At 44.5% G+C, this 22,468-nt stretch overlaps 1 protein-coding gene across 2 annotated transcripts in view; it reads right to left on the bottom strand.

Annotated features, from left to right (window-relative positions):
• The window catches only part of TRIM2 (tripartite motif containing 2), a 79,248-nt gene extending 63,972 nt beyond the window's left edge, over positions 1-15,276 (bottom strand). For both annotated transcript variants that reach the window (XM_014456049.2, XM_006081799.3), the window contains exon 1: positions 14,768-15,276. The gene's annotated coding sequence lies outside the window, so the exon portion shown is untranslated. The remainder of the gene's footprint in view (positions 1-14,767) is intronic.
• Between the last annotated feature and the right edge of the window lie 7,192 nt (positions 15,277-22,468).

Raw genomic sequence — 22,468 nt, 5'->3', positions numbered from 1 at the left:
CACAGGCTATAGTTCATCCACTTCTGATCAAGCCTGATGAAATGGCTGGCACTTTCTTTCATGGATTTTGCTTCAAAAGAAAATCTACTTAGTGGGTCCATAATACCCTAATTCAAGACACAGGCCCCACTAACTTTAACAAGGTTATAAACCCATCCAAGGATGGCGAAAATCTCCTATAAGAAAAACAATACCTACAATTTATTTGTGCACAAGCAAAGATAAGTAAACACTATCGACAATTTACTTGTGCACAAGTTAAGAAATGGAAAAGAAAATCAGTTCCTTGGATGCACCATCGCCTGTGTTTTGTAGACAAAGGCACGCTGTCCCCACAGGCACAAAGATGAGCTGTGTGTACGTCACTTCTCAGTGCTGTGCACAGAGAAACCCAGCTGTAAGGTCTGCCCAGGGGGCCACAACGCCCTTCAATTCTACACACAGAAGTGAAGAGAGACTAAACGCATGGTGGGTAAAGAAGGCTAGAGAAAATGGGAGCACGCAAGGACAAACCTGCCTGAAAACAGGCCAAGTCTCACCAACATAGAAATCAGATTGTGCCCTGGCTGGGTAGACCAGCTGGTTATAGTGTTGTCCTGATATGCCAAGATTTTGGGTTCAATCCCCGGTCAGGGCATATACAAGAAGCAACCAATGAATGCGTGAATAAGTGGAACAACAAATTGATGCTTTTCTCTCTCTTCGTCTCTCTCTCTCTAATATCAATTTTAAAATATTTTAAAAACATAAAATCTTAGAAAAAGAATAAATCAGATTGCATATGATTGTGTTAAAGAACAGTCAGAGCCCCCAGGAAATGCCACGTAATTCCTAACCCCCTTCTTTCCCTGCCTCCACCCCTGCCTTCGTAAGCATCTGTGAATGGAGATAGCACATTGTGCTCTCCTTTCCACTGCAATCTAGGAAGAGTTTTACTGTCTAGTTTATATGAAATGCCTCACAAGCCAAAAGTTCTTTCTCTAATGCTATTTTAAAAGGCCATGTTCCATACACATAGCAATTAATAATTAAACTTGTTTCCCTTGACTCAAAGGAAATGCAAAGGCTTTCTTATGAAGCCATTCCAAGAGTCAAAACTGCTCTCGTACATCCTTAAAACATGTGTTGCCAGGCCGGCGTGGCTCAGTGGTTGAGCGTCCTCGAGATCGGATGTCAGAGTCGTGCCCTCTAACTCAGGGGGACTCTCCTCTGGGAACAGGGCCCGGGCACGGATGTGTACACATCGTCTGAGTCATAGATAACCTGCCAGCTCCCTTCAGAATTGCCTCTGTTTTAACTGCTCTCTGATGAAGAAAGCAAGCAAAAACCTCTTTAGAAGAGGAAAAGTGAGGAACTGGCAAGGAACCCTGGCCAGGATGTCCCCACTGTGCCCAATGCTCCTTCCCTACCCATCAAGTAGCACAAGCCCAAGGCCAAAGAACCTGGCCTTTTCTTTCATCTTTACCCCACCATGTGCTGTGGCATTGGTGCCTCTAAAGCAGGGGTGGGGAACATCCGGCCTGTGGGCCATATAAGGCCCGAGAAATCATTTGGTCTGGCCCTGCCAAGGCATTAGGGGTGAATTAATTAAATGTTTGACCAAATATAGCAGCTAATTTTTAAGTTGAGAATTTTGTATGGCCCTCGAATGATGTTATAAATATCCAAATGGCCCTTGGCAGAAAAAAAGGTTCCCCACCCCTGCTCTAAAGGGATAAGAACCACCCCTGTGTCAAGTGGATCTCCAATCTCAGACCAAGACCGTGGGCATAAACTCCATCACTTTCCAATCCCACAGTGGGGCTCAGTTCTTGCCCACAGCCCCAGGTCTGGCTCCTCACCCACCCCCTGCTTGCACTGGCAGGGCCTCTCCACCAGTTACTGGGAGCAGGAAGGCACAAGACCCTCCATCCTTTCATAGAATCAGAGGCATTTAAAGTTGGAAAGAACCATAGAGATGATACAGCCCGGTGGTTTTAAAGCCACAAAAAACTTTCTCTGAAGAACTGGTCCCAGTCCCGGGGGCCCTGCCAACAAGGTCAGCTCACAGGTTGGCAGGGTCCCTGAGGCATCTCTTCAGAATACCTGGAGCTCCGTGTCCATATCCAGTCCAATCGCCATCATATAGACCAGTGGTTCTCAATCTTCCTAATGCCTCGACCCTTTAATACAGTTCCCCATGTTGTGGTGACCCCCAACCATAAAATTATTTTCGTTGCTACTTCATAACTGTAATTTTGCTACTGTTATGAATCGTAATGTAAATATCAGATATGCGGGATGTATTTTCATTGTTACAAATTGAACATAATTAAAGCATAGTGATTAATCACAAAAACAATATGTAATTATATATGTGTTTTCCGATGGTCTTAGGCGACCCCCGTGAAAGGGTTGTTCGACCCCCAAAGGGGTCGCGACCCACAGGTTGGCGACCCACAGGTTGAGAACCCTGATATAGACAAAGAAACAGGTCTGGGGAGAGGGCGTGACTCCCCCCACGCCATCCAACTAGTAAGTGGCAAAGAGTCTGACGCAGAACTCAGGCCTGGGTGCATGCCTCTCTCCATCTGCCGCACTGCCCTCTCTTTACACGCAGACCTGGGAGTGGACATCTGTGCAGGCTGCCTGGTTACAGGATAAGGATGGAAGTTTTGTGGAGACTGTTCCACAAAGGAATTGATTAGAAATACAACAAGCACAGGTTTTGCCATGTGAGAATAAAAATACTCTATTGCAGAATAACAAACAGCTCTCATAGTAGAGCTTGAAGAGTTAGTGGTTTAGAGTTGAGGAACATGCAAACTGGGCAGTCAAACAGCAGGAATTCCCAAGATGACTGAGAAACAGGAAGCCACCCCAGGGATGAGGACAGTAAAAGGTTAAAACTTGGCCCGTCCACATGGCCGAGGGCAGGGAAAAAATAAACCACGACATCCTGTTAGAGGGGGATTCACAGAGAAGGCAGACTCCTGGGACTGGAAAGAAAAAAAAGAGACAAGACATACCCAGTGGTCGGCAAACTGCGGCTCGCGAGCCACGTGCGGCTCTTTGGCCCCTTGAGTGTGGCTCTTTCTAAGCCTTAGAAGTACCCTAATTAAGTTAATAACAATGTACCTACCTATATAGTTTAAGTTTAAAAAATTTGGCTCTCAAAAGAAATTTCAATCGTACTGTTGATATTTGGCTCTGTTGACTAATGAGTTTGCTGACCACTGTGTAACTAGACGGAGGCTAAGTACTGGACCGACTTTGTATAGTTAAGAAGCTGCGTATCTTCAGAATGACCTTAATAATAAAAATCTGACACTAAAACAAACACAGAAGAGTGGACAGTAAATCATTAGCAGTTAGCCTTTTAATCTAGTCAAATTTGACAACAGGCCAAAGTGAGAAAAGCACAGAGATTTACTCAAGACCTGTGCTGCTGGCAGGGCTGGCTGGCATGGTGGGGCCCCTTCTCTTTAACGCTCCCTGAAGGGCCTGGGTGGAACTGCCATTCTATTTTTAAAAAGCTATTAACACATGTGTGTTTGTCCCCCAGAAGTGGAAGAACCCAGTCTTAATAGACTTGTCCAAAAAGCTTATTCATTATAAAAACAGATGTCGTTTCTAGTTTTCTGTTCCTGCCACCGGCCAGGGCTCTCCTCGCAGCATTCTGGGACCTTTACCCAGCCTTCCTGTGGCCCCCAGTTCCAGTTCTCGCCTCCATCATCCATTCTGTCTCTCTGTTTCTGGATTTTCATGTATTAGTCAACCCATTACTGCATTCTGGGATCTTAAGTCCAGAGAAAGAGGTGGCCTCTCCTTAGTAAATAGCAAAATTACTGGGTCTTCATGAGGGAGGTGTAAGCTCCTCACTGGGCACTTGGCTCCCAAGGTCACACTGCAAATGTCACAATCCCTAAGGACTTATTTGCTTGCTTGGTTAGAGCTGCCTCCCCCACCCACCAGTAAACGTCACTGTGTTTTAGCTAATAGTAGGATGGTGGGGAAAGTGTCAGGGAAAGGGAGGAAGGAGAGAGGGTGCTAATCACAGGGCGGTAGGATTAAGAAAAGGGTAAGGGGGGCTGTTATTTTAAAGTCATGTTTTAAAAAAATATATAGTTTACATATAGTAAAATTTGCTCTGTCTATTGTTCAAGTCCATGAGTTTTGACAAGCATGCAGTCTCGGAACCACCACCCCTCCCCACACAGTCCTTCTGCTAAGGGCTTTTTGTGAGGAACCCAGGATGGATTAGAAGTCAGATGGAAGGGAAGCTGTGCCAAAGGAGAAAATGATGGAGCCCAAGAGGGAAGGAAGGGTTAGCTGAGGGAGTGAGGCCCTGGAGGGGGCAAGGAGGCAGAGGGCCACTCAGCAGGGGTTCATTCTAGTGAAAAGGAAAGTTTCCCCTCTTCCCATGAAGTGGAAGAAAAGATGAATACATTCAGGGTCTATGATATATTTTGTGAGTGAATTCCTAATGTCCTGCCAGCAAAACCATTTCCTGCTCAGCAAGATGTTAACTGTCATATTCCATAACTTCCGCCTTGGAGGTATTCTTTCCGATTGCAATTACCGTCTGCAGGAATCACATCACAGTGTAGCACAGGCACAGGGCTGGTTTGTTTTGGGCTGCGTGCCCAAATTCTGCTGCCATGCAATCCTGCAGCAATTTTAGAACTAACGACTTCAAAATTCTCCAGTGTTAAGTGCATCTGCATCTTTTCCTGCACCAACCAATGGAAAAACCTGGCAGCAAAAATGGCTTCAATCCTCATAAATGCATGTGACAGCTGTAAATGACTCACCGCTGAAGAGATAGCCAGTTCTACAGACATGTCCTCGGGGCATGATTTGGCGGAAGAGATTTGCTACTCATCTTGTTATACTTTTCACTTAAAAGCACCTGGAAGCAAAGTTCCCTCCTAACCTGCTGCTCTTTGCAGAAGGATGCTAAACTGTAATTCTAAAACTGTGGGTTTCAAGAGTGGATTGGGCATCAAGGTGTGGGTTTCAACCAGCTTTTTTAAACAATGAAATCAAAGAGAACAGCAGAGGGCTGAGTGTGATCTCATGCAACTTTTGTTTCCTTGAAATATACGTCTGTAAACCACATCGTAACATATGTTTGTTCTGTGGATCACAGTCACGGTCACATGTGGGAAATTTGGGTGTAGACGTATATGGATTCTCTACTAATAGTGGGATACCTGAGCAGGGTACTTCTGAATGTCCAGTACCTATTGTATATGGTTGTTGAAAAGATTAAAGAGAGAAGTCATGGAAAGCATATGGACTGTGCCTGGTTAACAGTCAATGCTTAGTATTATAATTTCTTTTTCTCTCTAGATCTGGGTTTCTCAATATGGAGCATGTATAGACTCTAGATCTATAACCCAAATGTTTGTTTCCTAAGACCTTTCTTCTGAGCCCAGAACTGTGAACCCAACAGCCTGCTTGACATCTCCACATGGTTGTTCCACATCCAACCTTGAATTCAACTCATCACCACCTTCTCTCTCCAGTCCTCACCCCTCCCACTGCCACTTCCCGTGCCCAAGTGCACAGACCCTGCTGCTGCTCCTCCTGAATTCACTCTCCTATGAGAGGTGCCAGGACCTCATGATCTTATTAGGAAATGGGTCTTCACAGAGGTAATCAAGTGAAAATGAGGTCATTAGGATGGGCCTTCCTGCAATCTGACCGGTGTCCTTATGAAGAGGAGAAATTTGGACACCGAGACATGCATAGAAGAAAGACACAGGGAGAGCACCATCGACAAGCCAAAGAGTGCCCGAGGCTAGCAGGAGCTAGGGACAGTCACAGAACAGATTCTCCCTCACAGCCCTCAGAAGGAACCAACCTGCCCACATACCTGACAGTGCCTCAACATCAGTCCACGTTTCTCTGCCTATCACTAAAGGTCCTGTTTGATTTGGCCCCATCCTCCCTATTGAACCTAATTCCCATAGCTTCTGGGCAGCCCCCTCCAATAACACAGGTCTCCCTGCTAATCCCCATCTGGACGATGGCTCTCCACCTTTCCTTGGGATGTTCCCAACAGCCAATTATGCCCTACCCACTTCTCTCTTCCACCTAAACTTGCACATTCTTTAAGAGGGAGGAAGAAAACTGTAAAGCACATCCCTCTTCCTCAATTATACTGTCCCTGATTTTTTGGCCAATGGTTTTCTCCCTCTTCTCTGAACTGTCATACTTGTCCTCTGTATTATGTAAGTTGACACTTGATTATGTCCTATTCACATAGTTTTCTCATGTGATATTCTTGGGTCTAGAGTTAAATTTTAAGTGGCTAACCTCTATTGCAAACCACTTTTCCAGAAACTTTCCTATATTTGTTTTCTCAATGAAACTATTACCTCATGATTTTATCATTTGTCATACAATCAAGTATTATTGAGCATTTTGGTTAAGAGAGAAGGAAGAGCCCTAACCGGTTTGGCTCAGTGGATAGAGCATCGGCCTGCGGACTCAAGGGTCCCAGGTTCGATTCTGGTCAAGGGCATGTACCTTAGTTGCGGGCACATCCCCAGTGGGGAGTGTGCAAGAGGCAGCTGAATCGATGTTTCTCTCTCATCGATGTTTCTAACTCTCTATCCCTCTCCCTTCCTCTCTGTAAAAAATCAATAAAATATATTTTTTTAAAAAAAAGAGAGAAGGAAGAGTCATTATAAAGATAAGATGGAATAATTTATGTGAAAGTGATTTTTTTAAGGTAAATATTTGATCAAATGTGAGACTAAATCATTATCATCATCTCAGTGCCAAGTTAGCTCAGCTAGTTAACTGCTATGCTGATGAAATTATGGGCTTGAACCTCATGAGCTGGTTCATCTGGATGCATGCCACAGGGGCCAATAAATTTCATGACTAATAAAGAGTGAGAAGAGGGATGAGGAAAACTGTAAAGCACATCCTGGTGGGTCAGCAGGGCTACCTTCATGAATAAAAGATAGAAAGCTTATAGTCACCCCCGTCTATCTTAAGGCATGCAGTATCCCAGGCTCTCAGAAGAAATAACTGACAGTCCCTGACATAATCAGCTCTAGTGCAATAAATCCACAAGGTTATGCCTAAGTGAAGAGGTTAATGTTTTGTTTTGGGGTTGTTATTTTTTGTTTGTTTGTTTTTTCTGTAACTGAATTCCAGAAACTGGGTTTCAGACTGAAAGCTAACCAAGAATTGATAAAATATGCCTGCAATACACAAGCAAGTCAACCTCTGTCAACTTAGACTCTGAATATGGTTCATCCCTTTAGCATCTTGAATTAAGGAAGAGACAAACCCTTGCCCCAATTCTAATGAAGATGAGCTTTAGTAATATACAGAGTCAATATTCACATGCCCGAAACCAACAAGTTTTTTCTGCAAAACCAGCCACATGAATTTAGATTTTTTTTCTATTTAAATATTTCTATTTTAAAGGGGTTGAATTAACTTTTTCTTTACTTTTGGTATTTGTTCCACAAAACTTATATGCTGGCCAGAGATTTCAAGTGAATCAAGTGGTCATTTTTACATTGTAGGTGCCAACTACAGCATGCATATTTAGAGTATAATTATTGTAGCAGTCAGGATGTGTAAAATTCAGAAAGCTGGACCTTGGATTTCTAGGAACTGAAAAATAGATCTAGGACATAAGCAGGAGTTCTGAGCATTTCCATTTGGAATGACTCCCTCCCTCTGGTCTGCTGGTGAACTCCAGTCCCCTTGATCAGCCACCCACAGATACCAGCTGAAGGGCTGAATAATGGAGACTGAAGATTAAACTACTCATACAGAGAACAGGCAGCACTTCGGTGAATGCATTTATCCAAGTGACTTGAAGAGAAAATGGTTAGGGAAGAAAGTCTAGGAAAAGTAACCTATTTAGTTCTATCTAGATTTGGTTTTAGCACAGAGCATCCTATGTAGATTAAGCCCCAAACATGCCAAGAATATTTTGTATCATATTACAAATGAAAACCAGCTCCCATGCAGATGGAATTCAGAATTTCATAACCCAACCAATCTGTCTTCCTCCTATTACGGAAACTACTTTAACTATTTAAAGCAAATTTTTCATTATTTCCCATTCTTGATATTGTAAAGGCTTTTTAGAAAGTAATATGAATTTGAGCTGTAATAGATGTTTATTAACCAGTCAGAAACAAAACAAAAAAAGATTTAGAAACTTTAAGCAAACAGTGTATGTGGACTACAAGTAAAATCCTTCTAGAGGAAATCCCTGAGAAACCCAGTTTGTTTTCTAGCCATGACATTGTTTTAAAGATGAATAAAAGACAACTTCTTCTGTGGGGCCTATAGCTGAAGTGGAGATATTACAGTAAATCTCACAAGAAAAAGAAGCACTTTGCACAGGGCCCCCCATACCCTTCACTCCAACCCCATCCCTTTCCAAGCTCTTAGATCTTTCATGGTTTGGTGGATGGTTTGGCTTTGAATGGGATTTAGCCTTCAGGCATGAACTGCTTTGTACTTCAGGTTTCTCTACTGAGACATTCAGGGAGGAAGGAAATGAAGGGCCCTCAAAGGGTAATTGATGTTTGATGGCCGAATATAGGGAGAAACAGCAAAACGATTGCAGTCTGCCTCCGCTCATCCTTCCTCTAAGCAAATGGCACCCTGTCACATCACTTCATTGTACAACATGACAATGTGACTTCCGTGTGACCTGGGGCAAATAGAGCATTTGTCATTTAAGACTCATTTGTTGCAGAGTGTATGGCACAACAGATGGATGAAGCATCGCTTCTCTGAAATGGAAACAGTTTTGTAAAAAAAGAATTCTTTCTAATGGTACAGGAATCTGGAGACCATGTTCTGTAACCACTGGTGAAATTTGGTTTTGATCAGTGGCTTAATTATTGGCTTAGATTTAGAAGAGAAAGACATTGAGTCTTGGCCATTTGTTTTCTGCAGCAATCAAGAAGCCAACATTCAGCCCATTAGAGTACCTTTTTATCCACTTTCCTTGGTGACTTCTGATTGGCCATGCTAAAAAGGGGGGATCCAAAATGCGTGCTAACATTTCATGAGAGATTCACTCTTACAATCTCCTTCTTTGTCTAACACAGCAATTATTTAGCCTTTCACAAGTAGAATCTAAGGCATGGGGTTAGTAGAAGCAGCCCTGGACATATGCCAAACAACAAAGAGGAGCCAGCTGCCCCATATCTGCAAGGAGACAGTTCACTCACCAACACCAAGAAGATTACTACCCACTGAGATAGCCTGTGTGCTGCTAAGGCAAACTGTACCTAATCTTGAATTACAAAAAAAAAAGGGGGGCGGGGGGGGGGGTAAGAACTGACCCTGACGCTTCCCTTCTTTTGATTATCCTGCAAGTTCCTGCCCTTTTCCTTTCCCCTCCTATGCTTCTAGTTCACTATTTTAATTCCCGGCAGAATCATATCTAAGGCAGTCTGCCCAGCAAATAAGATAGATGGGCCCCTCCCACTAAGTCCCATAGTCAAGGAGATAAGGCAGCTAACAAGATGCAAATCTAATTCAATGTGGCTAATGCCTTTTTTTTTTTTTTTTATCCCTAGGCAAAGGCCAAGAAAACTCACCCTTCTGGGAGGTTTTATTATATAGCTTTGACTCTATTGTTGAATGTGCAACACTAATTTAAATAAATTGCAAGTAGTCAGAAAAAGAGACAGTTCTTTGTTTAGTCTGAGAGGCTAGGTCCATGATTAAGGAGACCTGATCTCATCCTCTTAATTAAGGCAAAGCTCAAGGAATCTATCATTTACCCTCTGGTCATTTTGGTGCTAGCCCACTTAACTATTGAACACATTATAGGAATAAAGCCAATCAACAAATAGGAGCTTGGGGTTAGGTAGCAAGTGTCACTTCATGCAGGTAATATTGAAAGAACCAAGAACACACCTTTCACTACCAAAGAAGGCAAGGCTCAGGTCAAGGGACCATCTTTTTATATTTTTAAATATATTTTTATTGATTTCAGAGAAAGGAAGGGAGAAGGAGAGAGAAACATCAATGATGAGACAGAATCATTGATCAGCTGCCTCCTGCACACCTCCTCCTGAGGATTGAGCCTGAAACCCAGGCATATGCCCTGACCAGGAATCACACCCTGACCTCCTGGTTCATAGGTCAACCATTGGACTCAAGGGACCGTCTTGATTCCCTCAGCAAGCAGGTGTAGCTGGACAAGGGAAGAGGGTCCTACCATAGTCCTTGACCTGGTTTCCCAGGTGAGGAAGTCAGTGAACAGGTGGAAGAAGGATGTTCACTAATGTTTGAAGATACCATCCAGGCTTGAAAATTCCTTGAAGGCTTATGTTCTGCCTTTTACGCTATTGTACTTTTTCAGATCATAAAGCAGGGGCCTTGAAATATAATATTTGCAAGTCCTGTTGGCTAGCAGACTCAGCTTGAAAAGCATCTTTCCTTTCTTCTACCTGATTGGACAGAACAAGTTAAACACAACTGAGTCTATCTAATCTTTCACATTCTGGGTGTTATGTCAAATCTCTCTCATCAGGTGTCTTAAACTGAGAGATTTCATTTTGTTTGCTTTCTGGACCTCAAAGTCACGATCCCTGAAGGTCAGCAATGAGAGGCCCGAAATGCTCGTCCGGATCCTGATGGGAGATACCCAGCTCAGCAAGACACTGCCTCTCAGGATATTTCTGTGGAAACCAATGGCTACATTTAAACAAAAAAAGACATCCTTCAATGGCTGGCGTTCTGAAACCTGAGCAACACTTACAAGAAGGAGATGGTGATTTAAAAGGCTAATCACCTCCCAGAACTGCAGTTGCCTCCAGCACACTTCTACAAATTGCTCTGGATCCAACAGCCTGCACTGCTTAAGCTGAGTCATTGCACTGAATCTGCATCCACAGCTTCTATTGGAGCACTTTACACTGTCATAAATTAATAAAGATGCTGACAGACACGGTATTCTTGTCTGACTCAGGACACATCCTAATCTTCCTGGCCAGCCCTTCTGCCTAAATAAATTTCACCTAGACAGCCAGTGTGTTATAAAAATTGAACATAGTGGAAATTCTAGGGTGAGGATATTTCTGTTCACGGATTAAGATGAGATTCCAAGTCAGGATATGCAAAAATAATCGTTTTCCATAGGAAGGAACCAGTATTAGTTAGACAAAATGTTTGCCAACAAAAGCTCAGTTTCTGAGGCTGAATTTCCACTAAACGCTCAAAAAATACATAAAAGCTGCCCGGCCAGTAAACAGTGACTCAGTGCCCTTGGATTTAGTCCCTTTCATTTCCCATCTACTTACTTATCTCAAAGGTTCCACTTGCCAATTCTTTGAACTCCAAGACCAAATACTATCCATTTGAAAGACCATCCTCTTCCAGAGAAGATAATAAGCTAAACACACAGATGACTGGTAGGGGCTCTTCCAGACCTGCCAACTAGCAGGTCAGACTTAAGGTCTAACACATGAGAGTATAAGAAATATGTTGGCGATACAGTATGACAGTAACTCAGCCTTGACTCAAGACTTTTAAGATAACAGTCTCGAAGAGGCTTCTCAACCAGACATTGGACTGTATTTTCTCATGAAACCCAAAAGGAAAGCCATCATTTCCATCTGCATCATTAGCAGCATCTTCAAAAGCATCCTGCCAGCACCTGCCAACATAAACCTTTAAGCAGTGGTTCTCAACCTTCTGGCCCTTTAAATACAGTTCCTCATGTTGTGACCCAACCATAAAATTATTTTCGTTGCTACTTCATAACTGTAATGTTGCTACTGTTATGAATCGTAATGTAAATATCTGATATGCAGGATGGTCTTAGGTGACCCCTGTGAAAGGGTTGTTTGACCGGCAAAGGGGTCGCGACCCACAGGTTGAGAACCGCTGCTTTGGAGCCTGTTCAAATCAAGCGAAAACTGCCCTTTGGGAATCTGTAACCCAAGATGGATTTGGTGTAAACCACGCATGGAGAGGTGAGAAAAGAAGAAAATTCTGAAACATTTTCTTCCCGGATTTCAGGATTTCAGGATGACATTTTCAAAGGCTCCTTGTGCATTGCTGGATTACCCTATTGAGTTATCTCCAGTGAACAGGCGAATTCGCACCAAGCAGCACTTGGAGAGGTGGTGAGTTACTGCTGCTCAGAAAAGGCCAAATAAACAGATTACTCATGAGACCCAAGGTCAATATCCAGTTTTTCCCAAAGTAGTCAGTGAACAGAAATTCAAAGGGCAGAATTCAACCCGAAGGCAGACCAAAGAAAAGGTCAGAGTGTACGCTGCTAATTTTCAAGGAGACTCCCTAACCCAGTGGTTGGCAAACTGCGGCTCGCGAGCCACATGCGGCTCTTTGGCCCCTTGAGTGTGGCTCTTACACAAAATACCACATGTGGACACGCACGAACAGTGCGATTGAAACTTTGTGGCCTATGCACAGAAGTCGGTATTTTGTGGAAGAGCCACACTCAAGGGGCCAAAGAGCCGCATGTGGCTTGCAAGCCGCAGTTTGCCGACGACTGCCCTAACCCATTTAGATTCATATTTTATGAGAAGATCCTTCTGTTTGTGTTTTAATATGAAGCAGAAATAACAAGCTGACCAATCAGGAAACCATGCAAGTCAACATTCAAATGATGATGCAAGAGAAATAATTCCAGATGTAGGTGCCACATTTAATTTTGAAAGATAAAATGGAATTTCCAATAGAGGATTTAATAGACATAGAATTTTCCAGGAAAATAAAGGCAGGATTTGGAAAAAAAAAGTTCTAAGAATACTGATAAGGGGACACTGTCATGGTAGGTACCTCCATGGGATAGTATGGAAAAGGGGCAAAAGAAACAAGAGGCTACAGGGAAAAGAATAAGAACTGGTGTTAACCCTCTGTACCCAGGGGGAACTCCAGGGGGAACAATTTGGGGTTCATAGAATGCTTTGAGTCTGACAGGCATTTCATGCTCCAAACCTGCATGTCTACCCCCAGCCCTCTGAGTTGTGAGCAGCATGAAGTTTTCAATATGGAGCATGTACTTTTCAGAACACATCAATGAAAAGGAGTCCATATACCAGTCCAGATCGTGACCGAATTATCTCGCTATGAAGACATTTCATTAGCTTAGGTGGCTTACCTTGACTCTACCAAATCAGTATTTAACCAAGGGAGGGGGATGGAAGAAGGAGTTTTTGTTTGTTTTTAAAAATTGATCTTTAATCATTGGATGTACCTCAATTTGAAGAAGGGAAGGTAATGTATGTGTGTCACAAAGAATTCAGTGAAATGTTTTGCATCTTTGGTTAATGTTGTGATAGTCAAAGTGTTCTAAATCATTCCTGCTCTTGTGTTCCTTACAGTTGAACGGCAGGTACTAGGTCTGCCAAGGATGAAGTCAGGTGGAAATCTGGGACTAGAGGTCAAGTAGAACTGGGAGCACAATACCTCCTCCCACCCCTGGGAAAGGAACCCGGAAATGCAGGCTGTCATGCAATAATACCCATAACTACATTCTTATAACACTGAGGTAAAGGTTAATCTCCATTTTTAGAAGAAAATCGGCTATAAGCTATTTACTGAAAAAAGGCATTGGTGTGTGTATGGCCACAGAACCACCACCCTTCCACTCGAAGGACTAACCCAATCTTTGGATGCCTGGAATTCAAAGTGCTCTAAAATTAACTAGTAAAAACCCATTTTAACCTAAAGCTGTCTCTGTTTCACAAATTAAGGCTGATGGTTTGGGGCTGGGGGGGGGGGATGAGGGGGAGAGGATAGAAGGGGTAAAGAAGAAACCAGTTGCTCTATAAGGTTGAACTACAGGGGGAACGGATTTGGGGTTCATAAAATGTTTGCGTCTGACAGGCATTTCATGCTCCAAACCTTCCTGCCCACCCCCTGCCCTTTCATGAAGTTTTCAATAAGGAGCATGTACTTTTCAGAACACATCCATCAAAAGGAGTCCTGAAAAGCCTCAAAAACCCACATCCCCGCCTCCAATAAGCCAGAACTGTAGTATGAACTTGGGCAGAGAATAAGAGTTGAGGCTAATAGGGAGGAAATCTATTTGAGCAGTTTTTGGGAAATGGCCAAAATTTAAGAAGGGGGAGGGGAGAGGAAATACAGTTTTCCAACATTATTAAAGCTACTGCTTTAAGATTGCAGAATATCTTTATTTTTTTCCTGCCTCCGTGCCAAAGGCGTTAAAAGCTTTACTTCCGAAGCTTTGCGCTATACTATTTAAGGAATGGCAAATGGTTCCCACCCCCGGGGACCTCCGCCGGCCCAGCCTGGGAGCGAGGCAACGTCAAATCAAGGTCGAGCCCCACGGACAGCGCCAGCAGCCGCCGCCCCCAGCGCCAGCTCCGGCTCCGGCTCCAGGGTGGCTTCTAAATGCCGAGCCGGGGAGCCCCAGCCAGGATCCGAGGCGGGATCCGGAAGAGTGTCTGGCGGGCTTTCCCCGCACACCTCCGTCCGCCCAGACCTTGCCCGGGCCGGTTCCAGGAGGGCAGGGCAAGGCTGCGGGGGCAGCGGGGCTCCGGCCTCCACCACCGCCCGAAGCCCTACTTTCCTCGAAGACCCCGGAGGGGGCGCGGCGGCTCCTCCTCGGCCGCGGGGCCCCGCCAGGGCCGGGGTGCTCGCTCACCCCGGGGCAGAGGACCAAGCGCTGGCGCAGCTCCCGCCCGCCTCCTCCTCTCCGCAGCCGCAGCTCGGTCTGCAGCCCGGTCCCCGTCCGCCAGCGTCTGAAGGCGACACGGCGCTATGGCCGGCGTTTCCGAGCGCTAACCTGAAGTCGGGACTACACACAGCGGAGGAAAGCGGCCTCCTGGCTGGCTCGGAAAGGCCTCATCTCGAAGCCCTGCGTCCCAGACGGGCCTCTCGTTGGTCATTTCCATTCTGTGCTCAGGCCTGGAGAGCAGACATCTGTGCCCCATCACCGAGAGGCCGAGGCAGGTCTGGGCCGCACGTTGCCGCTCGCGCTCGCTCCCGACCCGGCCTGGCAGCTAATCCCACGACGCCCGAGAACAACACAAACATGCAAGTTGGTGCCCCAGTTCCAGAAAGATTTCCAGCGCGATGACTCAAGGCTCCCCGCGGCCAGCCTCCCGGGAAGGGCCAATCGCAGCCCGGGGGCGCAGGGGAAAGGGGCTTGGCTCCCTTGGCAGGTCGGCTCCCCTGGCTCCCCGGAACGCCCCTGTAAACACAGATGAAAACTGTCCTTTTGGGGGAAGCGACTGGAGTCTGATGGGGCCCAGAGAGCAGAAAAGGGGCAGCCTTCCTTACAGGCCGGCTCATTATTAAAAGCAACCACAACTCCCGAGTGTGAGAGAGGACAACATCTCCGCGTTCACTTTCATACTGGCAAATAGTCAACTACAGCACAACCAGCTCTGAAAATGATGAGGCATTTCTATTCCTCAGGGTCTTACTTTTTACGCTAAAATACTCCCCTCCTCTCTCCTCCCCTCCCCTCCCGTTTCCCTTCCCTCCCTCCCTCCAATGACTTCCTCCCTCCTCTCTCTCCCTTCCTCCTTTCCTTCCCCCCCTCCCCCCTCCCCTTCCTCCCTCCCTTCCTTCCTCCCTCCCTCCCTTCCTTCCTCCCTCCCTTCCTTCCTTCCTTCCTTCCTTCCTTCCTTCCTTCCTTCCTTCCTTCCTTCCTTCCTTCCAGAAACATTTATGACTAACTCCTATATGTTGTAATAGATTGAGAGCAGAAAGTTGGAAAAAACCTGAAGCCTTTACTCTTAAGTGCCTTATTATTGGGGGACGGTGGTGAGAAGGGGGGAGGAGGACCAACAATTTCAGTGCATTGTGCAATTGCTGTGATAGAGTGTGCCCAGAGGGTTACAGGAACATAGAAGCAAGTTTTAAATAATGCTGGAAATCAAGGAAGGCTTCCCAGAGGTGGCTGCATTTGAGTTTTGAAACCTGAGTAGACATCAGATAGAATGAAGAGAGAGAGAGAGAGAGAGAGAGAGAGAGAGAGAGAGAGAAAGAGAAAGAGAGAGAGAGGGAGGAGAGAGGAGAGAGAAGATCTGAACCATTGAATGGCTGCAGAAAGCAGGTGCAAGGAGCAAAGGTGAAAGATGGCTTATAAAGGGTGGCAAGGAGTCAGACCACACAGGTTTTATCTGCTAAGCTCTGGGATTTGACTTTTGTTTGGAAGCTATGGGGACACTCGGAAGGATTTTAAGCAGATGAGTGATTTGATTAAGACTGTGTTGCAGAAAGATGACTGTGGAAGGCAAAGGGAAGGAAGACAGCCTGGGGAGGGAGTGGAGGTGGGGCTGGGATGGACAGGAAAGACTCCACAGGTGTGAAAGAGGTGGGACCTTTAGGATTTGATGCCTGGTAACAGGCAGCAGAGTGAGGTTGTAGGCTAACACCCAGCTGCTGACGTGGGCAACACTGGGGATGGAGGGTACCATTCACCAAGAGAGAAGAATAAAGGAGGAACAGGTGGGACCAGAGAAACGATGACTTAAGTTTAGACAAGTGGAGCCTGTGATTTTTGTGGGATATTCAATGCGAATGTCCCAGGAGGCCAGTGAGTTGGATCTGTATGGTCTTTGGGGCATTATGGGGTAGCCCCATACAAACTAGGCAGTTGCCCACTTATAAGTAGAAGCAAATACAGGCATAGAGAAAAACTCACTGAGCTTGCTAGAGCTGTCCTAACAAAGCACCATAACACGAAGTGGCTTGAACAATAGAAATGTATTGGCTCGCAGGTCTGGAGGCTGGATATCCAAGTTTCATGTGTCAGCAGGAGGAACATTCTCCCTCTGCCTGCCGCTGGGGAGAGATCTGTTCTAGCACACTCTCTTAGCTCCTCGTAGTTCCTTGGCTTGTGGCAACATAACCCCGGTCTTCACATGGCGGTCTCCCTGTGTGTCTGTTCAAATTTCCCCTTTTTGTAAGGACATCAATCATACTGGAGTAGGGGCCCACCCTACTGCAGTATGACCTCATTTTAACTAATTCCATCTGCCCTTATTTCCATCTCCTATTAGAAATTTCTTTATATCCAGATAAGGTCACATTCTAAGGTAGTGGGGGTTAGGACTTCAACATGAATTTGGGGGGTGGGGGACACAATTCAACCATAACATTCACAGACTTGCCCTAACTGGTTTGGCTCAGTGGATAGAGCGTCGGCCTGAGGAATGAAAGGTCCCAGGTTCGATTCCTGTCAAGGGCATGTACCTTGGTTGCAGGCACATCCCCAGTAGGGGGTGTGCAGGAGGCATCTGATCGATGTTTCTCTCTCATTGATGTTTCTAATTCTCTATCCCTCTCCCTTCCTCTCTGTAAAAAATCAATAAAATATATTAAACATACACACACACAAAACATTCACAGACTTGCTGTCTCTATGGATTTGCTTATTCTGGACACTTCATATGAATAGAATCATACAGTATGGGCCTTTTGTGTCTGGTTTCTTTCATTTAGCATTTTTTTAAGGTTTAACCATATTGTACTATACATAGCATGTATCAGTACTTCATTCATTTTTATTTCAGAATAATATTCCATTGTAGAGATAGACTGCATTTTGCATATCCATTTCATCAGTTGATGAACATATGCACTGTTTTCATTTTGGGGCTAGTACGAATAATGCTCTGAATATCTGTGTACAGTTTTTTTGTGTGGACCTATATTTTCATTTCTCTTGGTTACAACCTAGGAGTAGAATTGCTGGGTCATATGGTAATTCTATACTTAACATTTTGAGCAACTGCCAGACTATCTTCCAAAGCAGTTACATCATTTTATACTGCCACCAGCAATGTCTGAGGGTTCTCATTTCCTAGTGGGTGTGAAGTGGTATTTCATTGTGGTTTTGATTTGCATTTCTCTAATGACTAATGATGTTGAATATCTTTTCATGTGCTTATTGGCCACTTGGGTATCTTCTTTGAAGAAATGCCACTTTTTTGATGGTGTCATGATAGACTTCAATAAATTCATTTTAAAAATTTTTTATTGATTTTAGACAGGAAGGGGGAGAGAGGGAGAGAGAGAAACATTGATGTGAGAGAGAAACATCTAACAATTGCCTCCCTCATGTACCCCAACCTGAGATCAAATCCACAACTTGTGTATGTGCCCTGAGTAGGAATCGAACCCACCACCTTTCGGTGTACGGGGTGATGCTCCAACCAACTGAGCCACACTGGCCAGGGCTTTAATAAATTCCTTTTATGCTCAAAGTAACTAGAGTAGCTTCTGTCATCAGTAGCTAAGAACACTGACAGATGCACTGGGTTCTGTTAAATACTATCATTTAAAATTTTTTTTCTATATCAACCTGTCTCATTTCATACCTTTAATTCAATACTAGTGGCTCGGTGCATGGATTCATGTACATTGATAGGAAATTAATTAGAAGAAATATTTTAATATTGCTATTCACCCTTTCTCTATAATAGATGTCAGAGATGAAAGAAAATTAGTAAAATCTACATATATAAAAGGCTAAGCGACCATCCGATCGTCCAACTCGTAGCTATGACATGCAATGACCACCAGGGGGCAGACAGTCTGACCAGTAGCTATGACACTCACTGACCACCAGGGGGCAGATGCTCAACGCAAGAGCTGCCCAGCTGCAGTGACTTAGCAGCAGCAGTTCTCAGGTGATACACCCTGGAACCAGAGAGGAGGAAGCCCGATTCTGGGGTGCGTCACCCAAGAACCGCCCTCTCGCAATCCGGGACCCCTCGGGGGATGTCGGAGAGGCAGTTTCAGCCTGATCCCCGCAGGCCAAGCTGAGGGACCCCACCTGCCAGAGGGACCCCGCTTACTCCGCAGATACCCTTTGAGCCAAGGCACCACCCCAGGTGCAGCCGGCTGGGGAGGGACCATGGGAGGTTGGTTCCAGGATGTGTCCATCCCTTCTCACCCAGTCCCGCTCCGCTGGCCACCTTCTAATTAATTTCCTTTCAATGTGCACGAATCCATGCACTAGAGCACTAGTGTATATGAAAATAATATATAAATTGATTAATAAATAAAAACATGATATAACAACAACAAGGACATGATATAAAAACAACAAAAAATGCTATGAAACAACCAAAATCACAATCGACAATGACAGATTGAAACACATGCGTGTGATTGGTGCCAGCGAGAGCTTTACATGTATCATGCATGTGCAAGTCAACGTTTATTTTTAAATTGCCAGTGTGGCCAAAACCGGTTTGGCTCAGTGGATAGAGCGTCAGCCTGCGGACTGAAGGGTCCCAGGTTCGATTCCGGTCAAGGGCATGTACCTACAAGGACATGATATAAAAAGGCGGGAGATGTGCAGGAGGCAACGACCAAAATCACAATCGACAATGACAGATTGAAACACATGCGTGTGATTGGTGCCAGCGAGAGCTTTACATGTATCATGCATGTGCAAGTCAACGTTTATTTTTAAATTGCCAGTGCGTGTCATATGTACCAGCCGGTTAGTCGGTTGGTCGGATGATCAGATGGACATACAGTCGGTCACTTAGCCTTTTTATAAATAGACTAGAGGCCTGGTGCACGAAATTTGTGTACTAGCGGGGAGGTGTTCCTCAGCCAGCCTGCCCCCTCTCACAGTTCGGGTGCCCTCAGGGGATGTCCTACTGATGGCTTAGGCCTGCAGTCTGGCCGCAGTGGCTCGGAGCAGGCGCCCCAGTGTGTGTCCACTGCGGGCCTGCCCCCAGCCATGCCGCGGAGGCTCGGAGCAGGCGCCCCTGTATGTTGTTTTCTCAGGCTTTGGGCTGTGCCTGTGTGTTGTTCTCTCAGGCTCGGGGCTGCACCCGGCCCCTCTTCCTGAGCTGGTCGTGACCGTTACAGCGTACCGACCTAATTTGCATATTACTTCTTTATATTTATAGATTGCTTTAGAATTTTTTTTCCTAAAGCATTTCCTATCCTATTGGAATTCCATCCACATTTCCTGGATGCAGACACAAAGTATCAAAGGCCACCACTAATGCAATTATGAGCACAGATACCAGCAGCCCTCCCACTTATTTCTCATCTCTATCCAGTCCTGATCCAGCACGCTGGGCCCTCCTGTGCAATGCCTTCCCCTCCCTCCAGACTCTTCCCACTCTGCTCCTCCCTTTCCTGTTATATTGCCAGAGCCACGTGGAATCTTATGAATGAGATCAGTGTCCTATTAAATCTTTGGATCATTTTTAATCAGTGCCCAGGACAAGGCTTTGCAAAAACTTGGCACACAATAAGTACACATGAAATTGAATTGAATCTTGTGCCCTATTTCTTTAGTTTTTGCTTTTATTCTAAAATAGTATTTATGCAGTCATTGATTTTAAACTTTCCCTCAAATGGCCCCATTTGGAGGATTAGGGACTGATATTGGTTTGCAGGGCAAACCTATGGTGTTCAATTTGTAACTGAAAGAATGGAATTCTTTAGGGAATTAATCTCTAGGAGGCTGTGAAATGGTGGAAAAAGGTAAAGTTTCACAGGTAAAGTTCTCAGAACGCAGAGAGGAACTAAAGAGCAATATAGGGGCATTAGGAGTCTAAGGGGCATGCATTTTCTGGCAGAGTTTTCTGGTGGGTTAGGCTTCAGGACCACCACCGCTCAGTGCTTTGGGTCTGTTTAGTTTTCGCAGGCTTTCTTATCCCGCCTCCTTGCTGCTGTACCTGTGAGACTTAAACTCTTCAGATTAGGAGCTACATAAAAAGACCCCCTCCTCCCCCGGAAATAGCTGGAAAGAGCCTATGTTCATTCAGTCACCAACTCGCCCAATGTTTACTGAGCACACACTCTGTAAAAGGCACCACTCTGGACACAAAGAGGAACAAGCTTCCTTTCCTGTGTTAAGGAGCTGGGTGACACCTGCAGCCAGGACAAGCACAGTGAACTATAATCCCAAGTAGAATGGACTTCCAATGAAAGAAGCATAAAAAACTGTCTTGAGGACTCAAGGGGAGAAGAAATTGCCCACTTTTTCAAGTAGTAGGAAAGGCTTTATGGAAAAGGTGGGGAAGGAAGGCTACGCTTTTAGCTTAGAAACTTAGAACCAAAGGCATAACTCCTCTTCTCCAGTGGCTCCCAAACTCGTTGGGAAGAAAGTCACACATCCCAGTGGCTGCCATTCAAGACCATGTATGATAAGTCGGACTTGAAAGAGTCGGAGAAAAGCGAGTGATCACTTCCTATGAGACTAACTAGGAAAGACTTTATGGGAGGGTGGATTTGGGCCCTAACAAATGGAAAGGCTTTATTAAAATGCCTATTGTAGGTAAAAAGCAATTAAATGCTCTAGAAAAATCTGGAAAACCCAGTAAAGTATAAAGAATAAAACAGAAACCATCTATAGACCCACTGCCTATAGATAAATATATTGCCAGATATATATGTTTAATAAATATTTATGATATAACTAAATGAATAAATGACATTATCATTTATTGTCTTTATTTTTTTCTTGTGCATATTTTTACTATGCACATAATTTTGAAAACTGCTTTTAAAAATACATCATATGCATTTTTAATCTGTAAAATATTTGAAAGCACATTTTAAACAGCTGCAGAACATTCCATTAATTGTATGACATTTATGCAACCAATTTCCATAGTGCTTACATTTGTTTTTTCTAAATTTCTAATTATTATAAGTCAAACTTAAATGAAATCACTAAACACAAATCTTTGTCCACACCTCTACAGTCTTAGCGTAGATTCCTGTAAAGGAAATGGTCACGTCAAGGTGTGTTAATATTGCTAGGGCTCTCAAGAAAGTAAAACATTGCACAATTACTTTCTAGAGAAGTTGTATCAATTTACATTCCCATTAGCAACATATTTTAAAATATTAACCTGATAAGGAGAAAATAGTAACTCATTGTTCTTAGGTTTTCTATTTATTTGATCAGTAGTGGTGTGGAACATTTTAAATATGATTGTTTCCATGAACATTTCCTTTAAGTTGCTAGTTCATGAACTTTGTCCATTTATCTTTGGGGAACTTGGAGAGAACCTGCAATTCTTTCAGCCAATCTGAGGGCTCCCATAGTTATTACTGTGGGAGCATCCTGCCAGGGTAAGTGTGATCTTATTTTTTTTTAAGTTACATTATCATTCATTTCTTTTCCTCTCTCTCTCTCTCCCACCCTTCCTTTTTTTTTCTTTCTCTCCCCACCTCTCCCTTCTCTCATTCTCTCTCTCTTTCTCTTTGCCACAACATGGCCCCTAAACACAGCCAACTGCTTCATCTGGTGCTCAAAGAAACTGTGGTCTGTTGCAACACTGGAGAGAGAACTGGTTATTAGAACGATTGAAAGACAGTATTTCCAGATGGTCAAGGGCCATGTAGTCCCCGTGACTCTCTTTCTAAGGGCTGCTTTCAGAACCTGACCTCCTCCTGTGCTGTATCATGAAATGCCAGTGATTCCGTATGGACTCCATGAGTCTCAGCTGACGTGCACTTTCCTGCTTTTGTGGGGTCTGTTCCTGCTCCT

Source organism: Myotis lucifugus, unplaced genomic scaffold (genome assembly GCF_000147115.1).
Source record: "Myotis lucifugus unplaced genomic scaffold, Myoluc2.0 scaffold_1, whole genome shotgun sequence".
Lineage (NCBI taxonomy): Eukaryota > Metazoa > Chordata > Mammalia > Chiroptera > Vespertilionidae > Myotis > Myotis lucifugus.
This window is presented reverse-complemented; position numbering and strand designations above follow the sequence as displayed.